At 35.9% G+C, this 21,048-nt stretch overlaps 1 pseudogene; it reads right to left on the bottom strand.

Annotated features, from left to right (window-relative positions):
- Positions 1–218: 218 nt before the first annotated feature.
- Positions 219–2,722, bottom strand: LOC102223311 (annotated as a pseudogene).
- Positions 2,723–21,048: the final 18,326 nt, after the last annotated feature.

The raw sequence follows: 21,048 nt of genomic DNA on the forward strand, positions 1-21,048 counted from the left end.
AATTCAATTTAATCAATAGTTTTAGTGTATTTTGTTTCAGTTTTTGATTCCGTCTTCTTCTGCGAACAGAAATCGAAAAGCAGCAAAAGAAGAGAAGAGGAAAACAGGTACACAAATCATCAAAAAGAGTAGTACATCTAAGCAATGATATGAGTACCACAGTATCCTATAAGCCTCTGTGCGGAGGTGAGGATCCCCTTTGTAGCGTATCACCTACTCTATCCAGAAAGAGGCCTGATCGGCTGATCTTGGTGTAAACGTGACAGTCTCTGAATATTTTCCTTGTAGCTGTCTTTATGGAGCACTTCCTTAAGAGCTCTCTCAAAGCTGACCATTAACTTCATGGAGCCGAATAATCTTTGCTGCTCCTCTTTTCTGTAGACGTAGGAGGTTGTCATACTGGTCAAAGAACAAGGGTATGCCAAGCACAGGGACTCCAAAGTAAATGGCTTCCTGGACTCCATTTGTTCCTCCATGAACTATGAAGACTTTTATTTGTGGGTGGCCAAGTAGATCTTTCTGTGGCATCCAGTCCATCATTAGAGTGTTGTTGCCGAGAGCAGAGGGGTGCTTTCCTCTGTGCTTCCAAATCACCTGATTCAAAATGACGAGCAAATGAATGTAAGATATTTGCATAATTTCAGAATCAGAAAGAATAGCAATGTCTTTGATCCATAATGAAGCAGGTGCTTCTCCAACGCGGTGCCCCATAGTTCACTGAGTTTGTTATAAATTGTTCAGAATTACTCCCTGTCCTCAGTTGTATCAGTGAATATTTGAACTAAGTGCTCAGATGGATTTCATTTTCATGAAATTTAAACCAGACATTGGTAGTAATCCAGCAGTTTTAAACTCACAAAGAAATCAAAACAATTCACCCCATAAATTTTGTGAAGTAATTTGGAAGAAGCACAGGGAATGCCAATTGCTTTTGCCCAATAGAATTATTTAATGCTTACCTAAAAAGGCTTTTATTTGTCATGACTGCTTCAAATTGTATCCTCTATGAAGACACAAATTACATGTATGGGAAAGGTGCGACTTACACCCAGTTTCTACATGCACTGCCTTCAAGTCTTATAACTTGTGGACACATTTTATATTGATTCTGAGCTTCGGTTCTTTTGGTATATTCAGTCAGCATGATTGACTAAGCTGTGGAAGCCTTTCAATTGCCATTATTTTGTTTTGGCTGCAGCTAGTCCAAAACACTGTTGCTCATCTTTTAACAGGTGCCAGAAGGTATGACCACCATCCCGGTTTTAGCAGATTTACTGTTATATTTTTATTGTGATATTCTGGGGGAAGGTTATTGGAAAAGTAAACTGTGCAAATAGCTCAAATTCTATACCTTATACGGTATAATTAGTTTTTTTCACAGTCTGAAACTTTGCAAAAAAGAATTAAAGAAAATATTTTACCTTTTTGGGGCATCTCAGCAAAGTCACTGGCAATATCTTTCACAACCTCTTCTGGAAAATTATTCACCAAAGTTCCCAGAGTCATGACGATGACTCCATGCTCCCCAACACTCTGACCAAACTCCTCCAGGTCTGCTGGTAGAGGCTGTGCAGATTTGCACTGGAACCCTCCAATGTAGACACCAGGAGGAAATTCAAATACAATATCTGACCTGAATAGCCAAATATCTGCATCTTGAAGCAGTGAGACAATGTTGCATCCACCCTCAATGTATTTATCACACATAGCACAGATGTCAAATTCCAGTCCTCAGGGGCCGCTGTCCTGCAGTTTTTAGATGTGCCACAGGTACAAAACACTGGAATGAAATGGCGTAATCACCTCCTCCTTGTGTAGATTAGTTCTCCAGAGCCTTGTTAATGACCTAATTATTCTATTCAGGTGTGGTGCAGCAGAGGCACATCTAAAAGTTGGACACTGGCCCTTGAACACTGGCGTTTGACACCCCTGACACATGGCATCATAAATTGCTCCCACCACAAATTTCTGCTGAAATAATATGATACTATAGAAAAAAATGTTTTGGATTCTCTGGATGAAATCCATTTTGTCTGTTAGACTGAGTCCTGGGATCACTGGCATATAAGAGAGTGGTGAGGGAGCCAGCACAAAATGACCTTCTCCATTAGTAATCCAGCGAACATTGAGGACTAATGGCAGTTTAAGATATTTAGCTAACACAACACCTGGTCCTATTCCTGGATCAGTAAGAACCAGATCATACTGTGATTCTATTAAGCTTTTTTTATCAACTTTGGATTTTCCATGATTCTTGATGCAGCATCACACCAAAGGGTATGGCCCACAGAAACAAAGGACATAAACTTCTTTGTGAGCTTGAAGAACGTTATCAGTGAGTACCCTTCTCGGTGCACCTGAAATAAAAATGAATAAAACTTTTATAGCGCAATACAGGGACCCACACTGGATCCAACACATACATTTATAATCACATACCCACACTTGGTCTTGTATGAGCTCATCAAAGAAGTCCTTCACATCTGTCCATTTCAACTGTGATGGATGTATAGAGAGGGGATTTTCCTGGGATATACCAGCTGGTGGAACCTCAGATGTTGTGACCCTTGACATGCAGTTCTTCTAACAGGATCTTCATATTGATCCAGTGGCTGCCATCTTGAGGATACACCAATATATTCCCCGTGTCACAGTGGGATGTGAAGAAAATCTGAAACAAGCTGAAGACTACTAAAATTCCACCCAAATGATACAAAGGCATGACTCCTAAAATGCATGAGAATCATTCCTCTGTGAAAGGTGTAACCAGGAACTGAGATATTTACCAACTTAAAACAAATTTATTACAAACTGAATAGGTATGGCAATGGGTTATATACTATCTTATTGAAAATGCATAATTTTACACAACTAAAATAAACACACAGTAATGATAGTGACATTTACTCACCCATAGTGAAGTAAGCTAATATTAGCCGAACTTGCATGCAGACTGACTGTCCATCTCCTGTAGGAGACCTTTGAGTGCAAGCACCAATAAAAAAGATAAAAACCGTCACAAGTAGTACACACACACACTACAACCTTTAAATTCTTTGAAATTAAATTAATATACTGTACTATAGCCAATTTATTAGTATTGGAATCCAAACCAAAATTTTGTTTTACACCCTAGAATTTAATACTTAAAACTTTACCATGTGTTTTTGCGTTCATAATTGGAAACAGTTAGGATTATAAGTGGGGAAACAGGGATGTTTGGATGGTAAACAATTTGAAAATGTAAACTTACAGCATACATTGTTGGATTTATGATTAAAATTGGTTTTATTATTATACATCGTGCATTACATTTTGCATTATAATTTTTATCAGACAAATAGATGTAAATAGATGCTGTAAAAGAGCACCTCTCATGTCTACACTTGCTAAAAAAAATAAAAAAATTCTCTCTGTGGTTACAGACTAAGTAACCTGTTGTGTGTATGTAGGCGTGTGCGTGCATGCTGGGGTGTGTGCGTGTGTGTGGGCGTGGGGGTGTGCTTGTGGGTGTGTGTGTGTGTGTGTGTGCATTAGGGACTGGAGGGGTGGGGGCACATATGTCATAGATGTGTTGACATTTCCCTGAAGGTGGAAATGATCATCTCAGCCTGTTACAGCAGGATCCTGCAGCTCACAGAGGATGTCCTACAGAATAAACACACATCTCAAAGTGAAAATGATGAAGCTTCCCTCTCCTGTGCCAACTTCTTTCAGTATGTGATAGCAAGTTTATTTAGGAAATGTCAAGTTCTTCATTCTTCACTTGCATTAGGATAAAGAATAACTGTGGTGCATACCTGCAAGCTTTATTGCATTTAATGTGAGAGGCAAGAACCCTCTATTGAAGCAGCAAGAGATCTCCAGCAGGAGGTAGACAAATTCATACTGAAGTAGAATATTTAATGAAAAACAGGGAGAATAAGCTTAACAAAAAACTAAAAGTTACACTGCAGAAAACACAGGAGACATGATGGCAATGGGGCAAACAAGAGTATAAATGTCAAGCAAGGCATTGTCAAGCATTCATTTGCTTTTGTGATCAAAAAAGTATTTCTGAATTTGAATTTGAATTTGTGGGAAAACTGACAGGTTAGTGTAATCAAGTGAATGTGAAACAGCTGTGGGGGAGTCTTAAATTTGAGCGAGAGCTAGAAAGCACAAAAATAACATCAATATTAGGTAAACAACCTCATTAACCTCATTAAGACTTAAAGGATAAGTCAAATGTCTTAAGACTTAAAATAAATATGTAAACATGCCAAAAGCTGCTACGAACTTACAAGAAGGGTTTGATTGCATCTTACTTCCCTGGTCAGTTTCTATTGTGAGGTTAAATATTTTTAGTTTAAGTAGCAGAACATTAATTGTTAGACAACAAAGAAATGAAGGATCATGTTCTATATTTGAATGTTGTTGACTATTATACTAGGTAGCATAATGAGACTAAAGCATTCTAGTTTGTTTCACAACCACAGTGACTTCCCATGGTCTTTATCTACTCAGTTCATGGTGTTTCTCCTTAGCAATGAGGGCCATTGACATTATAAACTGATCGTAGACCTTTAAAAATTCCAAGTCTCTCCTGGCAAGGTAAAGACACTGACCATATATCCTTTTGTTACCTCTCACTTCCTTAAGAGTTAAGGCTTTTTTCAAGACAACTTGAACACACTGATTAACTCAGGGTCACGTTGAACAAACAAAAAACCCATCTTTCAGCTTTAAATAATTAACTTTTCAAATAAACTGGTAAAAATTTGACTTCCATATATTTTTGTCTATGACGCTTTTCCCCATCTTTCCAGCCAGTTGAGATGGAAAAAAAACAATATTTTTATAGATCCTTAAGATTTCAGATGGACGACAACCCCAGCCAAGACTTATTCGTATCTTCTCTGGCAGTGAAGAAACAGGTTTTAATATGATGCAAACTACATTTTGCTTCAGAAAATGGTTTAAACCAAGTTGCTTTTATTGTTTCTTTGCAACAATTACGAGAAAAGGAACAGATCTGATTCATTGTAGGTTTTGGACCAAATATTGACATCATTTTTGGATCAGATATCAGGCTGAGGTCATGTACATAATTTCATGAATGACATACAAACAGATGTTTCATATATATCAATAGATGTATGTGACAGATAACCTAAAATGAAAAAATACATATGGAACTTGTTACAGCAACCCGCTTAGTTTACAGTCTGCCTAATATAGCATCGACACAGCCTTTTATTAAGATAATTTAGTGCTAATTGAAAGAAAATCCAAGTCATGATTGTTTTCTTTTTTGTTGTTGGTTCTGAAAAAATAACTTCATTAATCTTCCTCAGATTTTTACAAAAAAGCAAAAAGCAGCTTCAGCAGCAACAAGGAGACTAAAGGAATGACAGAAAGATGACTTGATTATTTCAAAGTTGCCAACCTTAAACTGTGGTAAACAATAAAAGAAGTATTGACCTTTTTGATGACTTTGACACCTTTAAGCAATATTTACAATACAGAAAACGACACAGAGAGATTACCTTAAAAATAGTTTTAAAAGATCACCATCATAATGTTGACCCCAACTTGGCAGATATAGATTACTAATAATTTGATGGAGTCAATGTAAAGATTAGACTTGCAGCTCATCAGCAAAATAATCAAAATACCAATGGAAACATGAGAAAGGTTAGAAACCTGCGAAGAATAACAGGAGAGTTGAGCTCACATATATCCATGACAATCTCAAAAAGTGATCCAGACAGGTTTATGGTTTACTTTATTAGATCCTCAAAAACAATTAACTCTAATCAATATTTACTGGCTAGCAATAAGCTAGGACAGGAAAAGGGAATCTTCCATTTAGTAAAAGGACTTGTTTACTTTGTCCCATTACATCCTTTATGTGAATATCGTCTAGTCTTTTACGCACCTGGTTTCTTAGTGAAATGATTGATTTTTTTTAAACACTACATTATTTTCTTTTTTGAAGAAAATACTGAATCCTGATGTTAAAGCCACCAAGGCACCCACCTGTCAAACCTAATCAAACTCTTTTTGCATTGTGTTTTGTTTTGTCTGTTTAAGTTGTGTTTTGTGTCTCTGCTCATGGTGGTGCATTCAGCAGTTCTTTTGTTTTGCTTAAAAAAGCTTGAAAAGATTCTTGAACTTCTCAAAAATGACAGTATTCTCTTGACAAACTTTGAAAGCAATGATTAAACTGCAGAGTTCAAATCACATCTGTGAGGGGTCATGCAACATTAATTCTTTGTTACATGACTGTTAGTAAGAAACTTTACTTTCAGATTTTTCTTTAAAGATATCATAATGCAGTTGTTCCATGAGCCATCATTAGAAAAAAATTATCTTTTCTATTTAAAAGTACTATGTAACTTAATTTCTTGTCTGATAAATTATCACAAAGGAAATGAAATCAAGTCATTTAAGTTATTGAACCCTAACTTACTTTGGATTTTAAGTCACATCATTGTTAAATGTGGCGTATGTGGTCAGCCACATTAGAAAAAAAAATTGTTTAGCTCCCTGTAATAATATTGGGGGATATATTTGCCTGTAGTGCTTTTTTGCTCCCTGGAGTTTTGTCTTTAATCTTGTGCTTTAATTAACTTTGAATTTATACATGTAAATGACTCCTGTATTCATTAAATTAATAAACTTTGTATCTTATGTGCATAGATGTAAAAGTAGGACACAAAGTTTTAAAAATCCTCAAATTGCACCCACTGAAGCAAAACCAAGTGATAAACAATATTACTGGTGTGTCTTCTATTTTAATGGTAAAATTTTAAGTCTTGTGGTAAAGTTTAGTAAACAACATAATACGTTATTATTCTTGAAAATGTGTGTGTTTGCCTGATTGCATCCACAGACTATCTTCAAATTCTGAAAAGTTAGATTGTTGAGTTCTTCAACAGAAGGTCTGACTGAGAAATTTAAACAGGACAGCGCCTCCTCTGCATGTCCTCACAGTGAAATCCTACTTACTATAAGCTGAAACTCCATCCCCAGGCCACAGAGAAACCGTTGTTACCCCACTCCCATTGCAGTCTGTACTTATCAGAGCCTGGTAACATGTCAAATCATTTTTACATTTTAGATGTGAATAACATTTAAACATTTGTTTTGCACTCAGATTGAATCTCACATTCCACCTCTGGATATAATAACACCAGTTTCTAATCAGACTCCATATGTTACACGTTACATGAGGGGCGGGGGGGGGTAATATATGTACAGTATGTGCTCTTTGTCAAACATTTTTCAGGCAGTAGCAAGAAGATCTTGCACAACTATGAAACTGACTATTCAATCCACATTGTGATTTTACCTTCCTTTTTACATTTACAATCTTTACAGAAAGTTACACAGCTCAACTTTAAACTTCTGATCATTCAGTGATGATCCCCTCCCTCTTCATTTGGAGAGGGATGAATCAGAGTTTTCCAAAGGAAATGACTCGCTTAAGGGCAGAGATTGACATATCTGACTCTTTTACAGACACAGAGCAGACTAAGGAGTGGCCCCAGTTATCTTGTCCAAGCTGAGATAAGCAACATTTACTTAAGCTGAACAAGAAAAATGCATTGCTAATACAGTAGATGGTTTCCTGCCGGCAAAGACAGCAAGCTGCAAGAAACAACAAAAAGAAGATATTCAGAAGCAATTGCATGTATTTACATTAAAGTGTGAAGTAAAGCTGCTATGACACTTTATTTCTAATAACGTCTTGTATGCTGGTGTATCCAAAGATCTGGTTTCCATGAGTCTTGATGTGGATAAAGAAGTGAAGTGTATTTAGTAGAACATCAGTTTTTGTTATGTTTAGTACATGTGTTGCTTTTGATGTGTCACATGTTTTCCACAGCCTGCATGTTGGGCTGACGAGTGTACATTTCATACTGTTCAAGAATGAAAGTTCAATCCTCTATCCGTACTGTACGAGTGTTGAAATTTTTCAACAAGCCCAAAAAATAGTGTGTATTGCAATGTGAAATGCACAGGAAGATGTTGCTGGAGCGATATTAACTTATAGCTTTATATCCGAAAAGCAAGGCAGAAACACAACAGCTTGTTAGGCATATAAGATTCAAGAAAACTATACTTCTAGCTTGACATACAACAGTGGTTAATATTAGAACCTCTGATGAGCAGTACATTGCACTTTTGAAAGAGGTCCAAACTACACAGACATTACACAGTCTTAACAGCTGATTGCTTAGGCAGTTTTACAACAAGCTGTCCATTATAATTTCAAACTTTAACTTTCATAGTCAACACTGTATTGGACACCAAGAGGGCCTTATAAAATCTCTACTTTTTATGTCCACTCACTTGTCCGAGCTATGCTCCACTTTTTTGTTGTTTATTTTGCTCATATATAACCACACTTACACATACGTTCAAAGGAATTTGTGTGTCAGAAGATGGATGTGTGTCTTAATGCCTTTTGTGGTGTTGATTTGTGCAAAACGAAAACTAAAAAAAAGGAGAAGATGCCCCAGAGGGAACTGGCTTTAAAATCCTCGAAGACCTGACTGTGTGCTCTTAGTCAGGCTGACTGGCGCTGCTCATTAGGACCTCCAAAGCAGTAGAAAAACAACAAGTATAAACTGGCTTTCACTAAAAGAGATGGTTACAGCATGAATGAATGCTATATTTTTAAAGAAATACAGCTTTTTTAAGTGAGGTGGCAATTTAGTAGTGAGAGCAAACTATTTTATTAAAGGTTTTGTGAGTTTTGTGAGTTTGCTGGTCAATCATATTCAATTATGTATTGTCAAGAAGGCAAGAAATCAGGTACATTCGTGACAGGTTGCCTGTCCATCCCAGAGCCTAACAATATTGAAAGATAAATCAATTGACAGATGTTTTGGAAATTGGGAGAAAGCTGTATCTACCTGCAGAAAATCCAGGCAAGAGTAGGAAGAACACACAAAGTCAGCAGAGAAAGGCCTCAGGTAAAACTTGAACCAGCCACCATCCAGCAGTCAGTCTGCATTGTTAACTGTCAAAGGCCCAGTGCATTTATGCAGGTTCCTGAACTACTTTCCACTGTGCAGATAAAATAATCAGACATCATCCCGCCAACCTTACATAAAGTAAGTCTATGCCTTCTCCGTTTCATTGTTTTTCCTGTCTCTTCCCCATGACAGTTTTCTTGAATGGGCTACATTTTAGAGACTTTAAATTAATCCACATCAGTGGTTTTGGCTTGCACTAATAGTGGATGACTGACAACCCTTGTGCATTCTGCCTGGGCTTGCAATGAAACAGCACAGGCTGAACATACAGTGCATTAGGCGCAAAATAAACTTACCCCAACATCAGCACCATCGCACCACTGCAGGTAAAACAACATGAACAGATGTTCCACTGTTGTTCTGCAGCCTTATATCATATAGTCTCATTTACAGGAAACTCATTTGAAAACATTTACAGACATTTCCTTTAAGAATAACATGCAGCCCTAGTGATGTCAGCAGTGCCACGTTTTCACTACCAGGTGTACTAAACAGCAAAGGAGTCATCCAAAATCACAGACTCCCTTGTCTTTTTGCTTTGTGTAGCAACATTACAAATGGACCCAGTTTGTCCCTTAACACAGTTTCCTCACCTGCTCCATTACTGCGCCTAGTAACTGTCAGTGCTGCAGTGAGCTGCCATCTGGCCACAGGCCAAAACAATGTATATTCTACCTCTGCAAGCGCTGTATAGTCATATAAGTGAAACTCTGACATAATGTCAATGTTTACTTTTCTTGGGTAGTTGGGTGTGGATGCCAACAAATCTTTTTTTTTTTTTTACTTAGATATTTTCACTGCTCCTGAAAGTGAAAAATGACTTGAGTCTTCATCTTTGCAATTTGTGTGATGTCTTGTATAAATATAGTCACATTCTTGAGTCTAACATTTCTTTCCCTTTTGCTATTGCAACTGTACAGCCTAATTGCAACAAATAGACTGTAAAATGTCCTCATTCATCTAAGACAGAGATTAGGTCAATAGAATGTAATAACAGTATCAGAATCAACAACGAGATCACTTGAATTAGAGAGCAAGGTCTTCTTGTGTTGATAGAGGTTATATGCCAAATAGATTTTGTAAAGTTAGCTCATAATTTGTTTTTATGGCTTTTTTAACATTTAGTAGAATATTTAAAATGTAAACGTGCAGGCTGCAGATTATAGACTTCCACCAAAAATGATAGAACTGGCTGCCCATTATCACCTTTTTCTGAGATATTGAAAAGAAGAAAATGCATAACAGATTTTTAGTTTTACATGCTATATCTCTTACATTTTTAAGTCTGTTTGAAAACACAAGTAATATCATTTGTCTTTAAAACAGTATGAGATGAGTTTGTTTTCATTTTAGTCATTACAGTCACCTGCCATTGTCATCTGGCATGAATTCATATTCAATAACTTACAATTTTACTTTAAAAATTATATATTTCACTAACTTAATTTACTAAACATGTCTTGATTGATTATTTTAAAAAAATTTCAAACAATTCTCTGTTAATTTGAATTTTCTGCTGACAGCTAATAAAATATAACATTTAGGATGGGAATCAGCTCAATAGAAAAAACATTTTGATGAAAAAATGTGTTCTTAATGAAAGTATGTTAAACACCTTCTTTAAGATAGTTATTAATCTGACAATCTTTAAGGTTCTATTAATCTGACATAATAGTCAGATTAATAGAACTGACTATTATTCTAACTTATTTAGTGTATTGAGTGAGAATATTTCTTTATGTAACTCTTGAGCAAAGCGTAACTGTATAAAAACAGTTTAGTGTCCATGTGTGACCATTGCCTCTGATTTTTTACATGTACAGTGGACATCAAGAACACTCACACTTTAGAGCCTTGTCATGAGTTAAATTTCTGGTGCCTTATCCAAATTATCTTTGCTTACTCAGATTACAAAACCGCCCATCTGCCAGGGGACATTCCTGACATTCAGTGACTTATCCTGCTGACCCAAAACATTAAAAAAAATCCATATTAAGATTAATTCTCAAAGTGAGATGTAAGGAGATAGCTAATACAACACTGCTATAATCAAACACATCAATCACAGTACAACAATTTCCTTGGGAAGGACATAAATGAAGAAACAACACAATCAAATCTCAAAATATGCGGTTTCTTCAGAATCCACTGGAGCAAACTGAAAAAATTCAAAAGTCGTATTTTAATATCCCAAATTCCCACCTTTCTTTTGTGGTCATTCAGAGGGCTCGGTTCTTTTGGATGAAATTATAATTTATTGCGGAAGGGAGACATGACCCTAAAGGCCTGTGCTAACTGGACCTGATCGGGCTTCATTTGTTTGGCTTCCTCATTGTACACACTCCCTCACTATGAGTGATGTTGCAGATGGAAGAACCACAAGTCAACATCTGCAGAAACCAATAGCAAGCCATATGGTTTGATTTGTTACACTCTCACTCTTGCAGATTTACTGACTTACTGGCTTTTTAGCAAACACCTCTTCCTCTGTTTTAGTTAAATCTGGCTCTCTGGGGAATATCTACTGTAACAATGACTTTTTAATGGCTCACAGCTTTCACCTTATAAAATTTAATTGATCTAATAATGTAAAATAGTATTTCCTCATGTAAACACTTTATTCCTTTTGTGGTACAATAGATTCACAAGCACTCACTCAAACTTTACTGTCCCAAACTGGATTTAAATTTATGATTTACAACTTTAAAGACCAGGAGTGCAAGGGGAAAGAACAAATAAGTCAGTGAGTACATTAAATCGTCTTTAATGGAGCAATTGCAGTTCACCACTCAGAATAGGATACAAAACTCACGTACCCTATGGCTGTTAGTGTTCAACTTGAAATTAATACTATTTCTTTAAATAAATCTTTTTTTGTTTAATACAAAAATCTAGACTGTCTCAATCCTCCAAAATATGGAATATTTAAAATAAACTTACCTTTAAACGAATAGTATTTTTTGAAGAATCCTGAGGTAAAATGCACAGAGCTTTACTTACTAGTGAATATTATTCTTCCCAGGACTTTGAAATTTTAATTAGATGGTAAAACTACTGAATATTTTAATTTAAATATATTTTCAGAATAAAATTATGCTTTTTCATAATTTTATCATGAAAAAGCATAATAACTGAACATATTTAAGAAGCAGTAAAGAAATTGCTGACATGTTTGGTAAAACTAAAATTCTTTTTTAGTTTTACCTGTTGACCCTAAGATGCCACTCTAAGCATGAGTAAATGCCTAGCCGTGTTTGTCATGGTAACAGTTGGTTTTAACATTTTAATCATTTAATGAAGTTGATCTAGTTCTATTGAATATTTAAAGAATGTCTTCATGCCTTATGTCACACTTTGATACAAAATATTTTTATTCCACCTGGTCTGCTGTAAACACTAAAATGTAACAAATACATCACTCTGCCACTGTAAGTTGTCTAATGAGTGAGTTTACTTCACCACTATAGTCTCAGCTGTTTTATGAAGACTTCAAATGTTTGTTGGAGAACATCACTTTAAATCCAGATTAGTTTATGGACATAAGGTGACAAAATGTCAGAAATTAACTTTTATTACTAATAATGTTGAATACTAGTTGTAGGAGCTATTTTATCTCTGTTTTTAGTGACATGTCGAGTAGATTATCTGACCTTTTTATGGGCGCATTGGAGAAGTCCAGACGCCCTTTTTGTTAGGTTAGGACAGTCTTTTTTTCCAAGGAATTTGGAAAAATTTGCTCTAGAAATTCTTGAAGCAATTTTTTCTACTTACACATAAAATCTCCTACATCTAGCTTGTAAAACAACTTATCAACTGTAGACCAAACCACACAGATAAAGTCACCTAAAATGTATGCCTTCTATAAAACTTTGAAACAAACCTGCACATGGCAGAAATCCTTTAACCCATGTGACAGAAGTACCACAACTGGTTGTGTGACAAAGTCACACCGTTTATGACCTACTAAGCTTTCTTACAGTAGAGGTACTGTAATGTTTATATGACAGAAAAGAGGTCTGTTTACAAAGCTAGCCAAGCTTATTACCACAGCATGTTTTACTGCTCAATGTCAGAGCACTGTGCCAAAAAAACACAAGAACAAATGTAAAACAGAGGTATACAGTAAAATTGTTGCTTTTTTGCTATTAAATGTATAACATGCTTTTTTACTTTTGTAGTCTGTATCCTTGAAAGTTTCATACAGCCATACAATGAGCTTGCTTGCTTTACCCTAAACACATACATCTGCAGGTTGAATTTCCAAGTCTGAGCCAGCTCCTACTCAAACAGAAACCTTGGAGGACTTTTCTGGCAACAAAAAGATGAAAGCTGGAATGCTAATCGAGTATCACTGAGTTCATATGACATATTGGAAGACGTGAAAGACACTGCTGGGAACGAGAACATTTCGCTGAGCATTGGAGTTTTACTGTTCCACATTTGTTACTGGGTGTGTTGAAATCTTTGTGAGAAAATGTGTTTTTCATTTCAGAGTTGTATTTTGTAACTTGACAAGCTCCATCAGCAGTGTCATAATCACCTGCATTAATTCATGCTTCCACTTCAGAAGGGTTATGTGGGGTATCCTGCTTATTAAATTTTACATTGAGCCAATTCTTAACTGCAAAATGTCACCACAGCAAAGAACAGAGGAGAAAAACATAGATGTTAAACTGGGAACATGCATAGTGTGATGATAAGTATGACCCTGAATCTGTATCAGTACTTTTAAAACAACAGAACTCTGAAGATAAAACTTGTATAAAAATGTTACTATTTTGTTGTATCATCAGTTTTGCTCCCACTTGAAACTCAAACTATGCTCCCAATTATTTTTACAGCAAATAATCATTGTGACCTTGTGAAACATTTCTTTTGACAGTCATTGTTGGAGCAACATCACAGTAATATCTAGCGAACAAAGAATGTCAACACTTACACCTACAGTATTTGTTCATGTGGAGTATCTCTTTTGTACTTCGTGCATCTTTTTTCATTTTTAAGAATAATGTGTTAAACTCTCTCTTCACATTTCTTAAAGGCAGATTTATAATGAACAAAAGCAAATAAATATTTCCTATCCTTAATAAAAGGTAAGGTATTGCACGTGCTTTTCAAGCTGAAACCAGATGTTCACATAGGCCTACATGTATTTTTAAATCTGACCAAACTTTTCTTGTTTTAGGTCAGTTGGGATTACCAAAAGTATTTTTGTTTGCTATATGCTAAAATGGTGGGCAAACTAATCTTTGTCAATATATTTTTATAAACTGTTATAGGCAGAATTTCTTCTGAACAGTTTGACTTGGGTCAAACTTCTTCTTGAGTGTCCTTCATAAACCTTTCACAATACTTTGCTGGAAACTTGGCCTATTCCTCCAGACAAAACTGTTGTAACTGAGATAGATTTTTAGGTCACCTTACTCGTACACACCTTCAGCTCTGACCAAACATTTTTCATGGGATACCAGGGTTTTGTGGTGGCCACTCAAACATGTTAACTTTATTGTCCTTAAGACCCTCTGCAACTAACTTGACTTGTTGCTTAGGGTCCTCTATTTTGGAATACCCACTTGTGATACCCAAGAAGCTTCAACTTCTTGGCTGTCTTGAGGTGTTGCTTCGATATTTCAACATGATGTTCTTTCAGTCAAGCATTTTTTGAAAACTGTTAGTTTATTAAATAAAAATTAATTAAGAACATCCCAACCCTTCAAAATCAAACTCTGTACGATCTTATTGAAGCTCATTTGTGTGTATTATGGATGATATCATTTTAGTCAGCTTTCTCAGTATCATTTTTCTTTCCCTATTAAATGTACTCTGCAACCATGTGTTTATAATATAGTCAAACCACTGCCTTAAGTTTACTCCTGCCTATGGCAAGGATACCCACTGGGGTTAACATCTGGACTGTGTTGTGGCCAGTACTTACGTGAAAACGATGTTTCATGGGTCCCTCAACAACTCTTTCTCGAGCTGATGCTGATGAATCCCAGCATAGTTATTTTGGAATATACTCACAGCATTGGAGAAGAAAGACATATTTTGCTGGAATGACCTGGTTATGGAGTCAATTCAAACAGAATGTTTATTTCATTGCTTTGGCACCAAACATTGTTGAACCTAAGACTGAACAACTAAAACCAAAAACTGTAGATTGTCTTTATCTCCCTCTCACTTCATTCCAATGTGACCATCATTCTGTAGCAGGGTAGACTAATTTGACTAATTTTACAGTTTTCTGGAATTCAGGTTTTAATTTTCTCATCAAATGAAGTGTTTCTTGAACTGGATGTCGTGACATGTATTTTATGGAATTGCACAACTGATTAGTCTTATTGTGTTGAGTTTTTTGTTCCATAAGCATGTGGAGATACTTAGTGTCTCCATTATTAAATGCCAAAATATTTTTTTGTCTTTCCTTATTAGATTTATATGAAAGTCAGCTGAATCAGAAGTACTAAATGTTTTTCTTCTCCTACAGCTACTCTTCCATTTTTTATATATTCTACACTCCATTACAAAATCTTATAGTTTCAACTATGTTCCTATGTTGCATTTTACCTTATATCTAATGAGACAAAATCTCAATAAGTCCCAATAAAACAGAGTATAAACATGCTATCATTAGATTAGTACTTCAGAAGAACTTCTCCATTTGCAAAATGTTGTCAGCATGAGCAAAACTTGAATTTGCTGACAATTGTAGTTGTATGTTTTGAGTCAGATGCATGCCTAAACATCAAACTCAATTCTGCAGAAACACTTGTTAGGACAAAAAAAAAGCTCCTGCATAAAAAAGCTGTAAGTAGAGAATTGGGGTAAAGTCTGTAAAAACTTGACCCCTCCACCAGTCCAAAAATGCTAATAACATAATTATATGCATTTATATACACAGTGAAAACTATCTTATGACTACCGCAGAAGCTAACACCTGCAGTCTTCCTTATCTTTCCTCCTGTGGGTACAGCCAGTCAGCCACAAGGAAAATAAATGGCACTTCTAGATTGGCTGCCTTGCAAATGCCAGCCTATAGCATGTGAAGTAGCATCATGGCAAGGTATTTCAGCTTCTCAAGATGCATTTTCTTTAAACTATTTCAGACTCGCTCTTCAAAATAATCTATGAATAAATACACTTTCTGCAAATAATTTGGAAAAACTTCATACAGAACAATTGACCAAAAGGTGAATCCACAAATACTGAAGTGCCCTCAATTGGGTCTTCTACTTTCCTTTAGTTGGCAAACTTTGAAAAGTGGGTTATTTATTAATACTTAGGAATTACTATGCTAAGGGTTTGAATAACTCCAATGTAAGTTCAGTTCATTCAACAGGCAACTTCTATTGTATATTACTGTGAAGCAATTCATTATCCTTATGTGCTTTTACTTCACCTTCTACCTTCAGAGAACTTACTAAGACCAAAATAATGGCTTACTGTTTCTTAAGTAAAGTGACTACAGTAATTGTCTTTTGATTACAATAAAGGTTAAAACTTTAACAAACATAGAAGCAGACGTACATTGACTTTTGAATTGTTCATCAGTATGCTGAGATGCATGTGTTTTCAGGGTGCAAGGAGTGAATACGCATGTTTGAACAGGTCACTGGGATGAACTCAAACAAGTACAAAGTCAATCACTCTAATACATTTCTCTTTGCCAGTAATTTTTGTGAGTGTAGGAACTTGAAAGTAACCTTAAAGTAGTGCTAAATCAAATTAAATCCAATACAGATGTTTGGCTGTGACAAGCATCACCCAGGGAGAAGAGGAGCACACCCAAAGCTGTTAGAGATTGTACTGCAAAGTTGTAGGTATGAATTTAGATATTTTACCAAGCTGTAAAGTAAATTTATTGTAGATATAAACATTTCTGGGTGAAATTCAGAAAAAGGGTGTTTTAAAGAGACAGTCAAAAGCATGTAACAGGAAAATATTTATAAAAACGTTTCCCTTATAGCCACAGCTTAGTTACATTTATTCAGCCTTAAGTGTTAGGAGCAGTTTTCTTTTGAACAAGCATGCGGTATTTTGTCTTCAGACAAAATTTGCATGAATTACCGAAACTGTAAATCAGTTCACAGTGCAATAAAACTCCTTTATATGCTTGATCTCTTAGCAGTTTCATAAATCATCACTTCAAGTAGAGCTGGGCGAGACATGAGAGGAGCAGATTTTGATGGAAGTGAGGTCAAAACAGTGATTTCACTGTGCAGACAGTTGCGAAGTTTGGATAAGGGAAAGGACTGCGTTTCCAGCTGCCTCTGGCAACAAAATAGGCTCTCGGTGAGATCTGACCCAGTTGTTAAACAGAGGATAGACATGCTCAAACCTAACTCTCCACTTGAAGTTCTCTCAAACAAGTGTTAAAAAGCTATTGCTTTGCCTTCTTTAATGCCAGTATTTTTAAGATATGAGCTTGTTTAAAGTAAGATTTCAGCCTATTTGAAATAGTCCCATATTTTCTGTGAATATTTCATAACATTCTGTGTTTTCTTGCCCGAAGTTGCAGCAGTGTAAGCAAACACACACAAACCTATTTACTTTTGTTTACCTTCTACAGACAGGTGTTTGCAAAAACTACACATCAGCTATTATACTGAATACTTTGCATAACTACTGCAGTAGTTAGAATGGACAGACCAAGGCAGAAGGATTAATAAATCAGTTAGTGAATTTATAGATTGAGGCATCTGAAATTACATGACTAACAGATTTTAGGCCATAAAACAACAAAACACAAAGCGAAGAAGAATTCAACAGACAAAATTACTTCTGCTACATGTGGTTTTTTTTTTTTTGTTCAACAATGATCATTTGCGAAGCGTACAATTTGCCCAGCAGCATTAAATGTTGAGGAAAAATAGCAGGTTTGATCATTTAACAAATGCAGTTAATTTATATCTTGCAATGGCCTGTCATACATGTAACACAGGAGTTTATAAATCTCACTGACACTATGAGATTGTTTTCTGTATGTAGCTTTGACATTTTTTTTGATATTGACAAAACTACGTTTTTCTCTATTAAACTCAAACTGAAATATAGTTATGGTTTCTCTTTGTGGGTTCAAGATTAGTAAAAAAAAAAACTACTAAACAAATACCAATGTTACTACTATTATTAGAACATGTATTAAAACTATCTTAAAATAGAATCAGTTTTCAAAAATACATTCATACACAGCAATGTTATGCTATGACAGGGAGGAATCATAAAGAGTGTGACTAATGTTGAAATAAAAGCAAAGGTGTGTGATGATATGCTTCTTTCTCATCTATGTAAATATCTAATTCCTAAAACCAGCTTTAGACATTAGCTCATAACCCATATAAATTGTTCTAACTCAAAGGAACTATTTAGTTTATGTTTTGGCTAGACTCATAACAACCTTCCTTGAATTGAAAAACTGTTTTCAGTAAAAACATAACAGTAACATGTTTCATAATATGCTTGGGCTTAAATAAAGGCCGGTGGTTCAGCGTCTGAGATCCTGCCATATAAGTTTTATGCTTTGTATCAAATATGTGTATTAAAACAAGACATGGGGGAAGTCTTCCAAAAGATCTGAACTATACTCCTTCTACCACAACTAAATATATACTTCTTTCTGGTTTTCAATACAAGATATTGGCAGGAACCAAGAGTGTAATGTTTAACACTATGCCTTACAAAAAGCATCCATATTCCTTTAGGAGTGTTCATATTTTGCCACATCACAGCTACAAAATTTCCTCTATTATACTTTGATTTGATGTGATAGAACACAAGACTGTACATATTTGTGAAGGATATTGGTACATTATTTTCAACGGTTTTACAAATAAGGATCTAAACAGTCTGCATTTTTCTTCAGTTCTGACTCTTACTCTAATAACACTAAATAAAGTCCTGCATGGAATTGATAGTTCATGGAGCCCTTTCTCAATCCATTTTCCAAAAATAGAACGAGTAAGGGGCAATTGGAAACCCATCAAGATTTGACTGTCAGTCTAAACTGTCTTACTGGACAACAATACTATCAACAACAGTCAGTAGGCACCAGGTAACTCTAGAGTCTAGACAAACTGAAGTCATCCATAGTTCACATGGGAGAATTTCTTGAAAAGATTACTACCCTTTGTAACCTCCAATTAATCTGGCTTTTACAAGAGAGTGATATTTTGTTCAAATTAAATGCCCCCAGAAAATTAGTTTCAATTTGTCACAAGTCTTACAGGGACGTATTGCAAATATGTGAGAGAATATGAGTCACATTGTACCAGAATTGAACCTTTTGGTCTAACTGCCAAACTGCACACTATCTCCATGGTGGAAAAATTTCTTCAGTAGGTACAAGAATCTGGCCAAAACTGTTGGTAAGATAAGTGAAGCTAAGGCATTTTGAAAAATAAATCTCCTTTCATATCCCAAATATGCAACACTTTGTGTTGAGCTATCTCATTCTTTCTCAGGCAAGTGCAACAAAGTGTGTGGTTTCAGTATGACAAAGTGTGCAACATTAAAATTGCATGAATAATTTTCTAAGGAATTGGAAGAGAGATAATTACAACAGTTTCCACTGATCAGTTTGAGGCAGTTTCTCAGGCATGCAGACCAGATTTCCAGCTCAAACAATTGTGGTGGAAAGTAAAAAGAGGAGTGAGGGAGAAAACTAGTCACAGCCTTGGAAAACAGAGGACATGTGTTCACTTACTGGCCTGCCATGTGTTTCCTTTGGCCAAGACCTCATGCTGTGTTGTCCCACATAGACACACACACCATTCCTGTCAGAAATGATTCCTGGAAATATTTGCATAGCTTCTTTAACTATTATCCTTTTGGTCAAATGGACCAGAGTCACTGTTAAACGTGTGGCTCTATTTCCAGCTTAATGCCCATGAAACACTGAAACACATCCAAAATTTGTCAGAAGAAAGATTTAATATAAGGCTGGAAAAATAAGACCCGTATCCAAAGCAGGTTAATATCAATTTATTTGGATCATTTTAAAGTGGTTCCCTGTAAAACCTCAAGATCTAATATTTCCAAACATCTCCAAAAATGTGCAGCCTGTAGTTCTGCTTAGTGAGATTTCATGATTTGTGTTTAAAACTCTGAAGACCTATTGACACCAGCTTTTAGGATGTGTAAGCTTAAAACAAAGTCTTGAAAACTGGGCAGATCCTAAGGTCAGCAACTGCAAACACAGTGGTGTGTGTACACAGTGGTGCACAAACGCCACTATGTATGTCCACAGTGGTGCACGTACACTGTGCACCACTGTATGAACAGTGGTAGCACTGTTGCCTTGGAGCAAAATGATCCTGAGTTTGAGTCCTGATCTGAATTGCCTTTTTACTATCCAGGAAATGGATAGTAAAAAGGATGAAATGGATCCAATGGAAATATACTGTCAACCACCGAGTGCTGGTCAACACCCTCTTTAAAATTTTATTTATTACAAATATTATAGAACACACATTTGCTTTGTGTTTTATTGGACTGCCTCTCAGTGATATACTTGTGTCAATGAAGAAGCCCAGCATTTCCCTTGGGAAATTTTTTTTATGTATTGTACAATTTGTTGTTTACATTTAATGTGTGGAAAGGTTTTATCAAATACATTTTTTTTTTCAAGGCTGCACATTTGGTAGCCTTGCAGCAAGAAGGTCCTTGGTTTGAATCTTGGCCCAGGGTCTTTCTGCATGGAGTTTGCATGTTCTCCCTGGGCATGAATGGGTTCTGTCCATATGCTCTGGCTTCTTCTGACAGTCCCAAAACATATTTGTCAGGCTGATTGGTCTCTCTAAATTCTCCATAGGTGTAACTGTGTGGTGTGTGTGTGTGTGTGTGTGTGTGTGTGTGTGTGTGTGTGTGTGTGTGTGTGTGTGTGTGTGTGTGTGTGTGTGTGTGTGTGTGTGTGTGTGTGTGTGTGTGTGTGTGTGTGTGTGTGTGTGTGTGTGTGTTGTGGAAAAAAACTTTTTCCACTACAGTGTGTATGATTGTTTGTCCTGTCTGTGTTACTCTGCAA

The sequence above is a fragment of the Xiphophorus maculatus genome, chromosome 11 (genome assembly GCF_002775205.1).
Source record: "Xiphophorus maculatus strain JP 163 A chromosome 11, X_maculatus-5.0-male, whole genome shotgun sequence".
Taxonomy (NCBI): domain Eukaryota; kingdom Metazoa; phylum Chordata; class Actinopteri; order Cyprinodontiformes; family Poeciliidae; genus Xiphophorus; species Xiphophorus maculatus.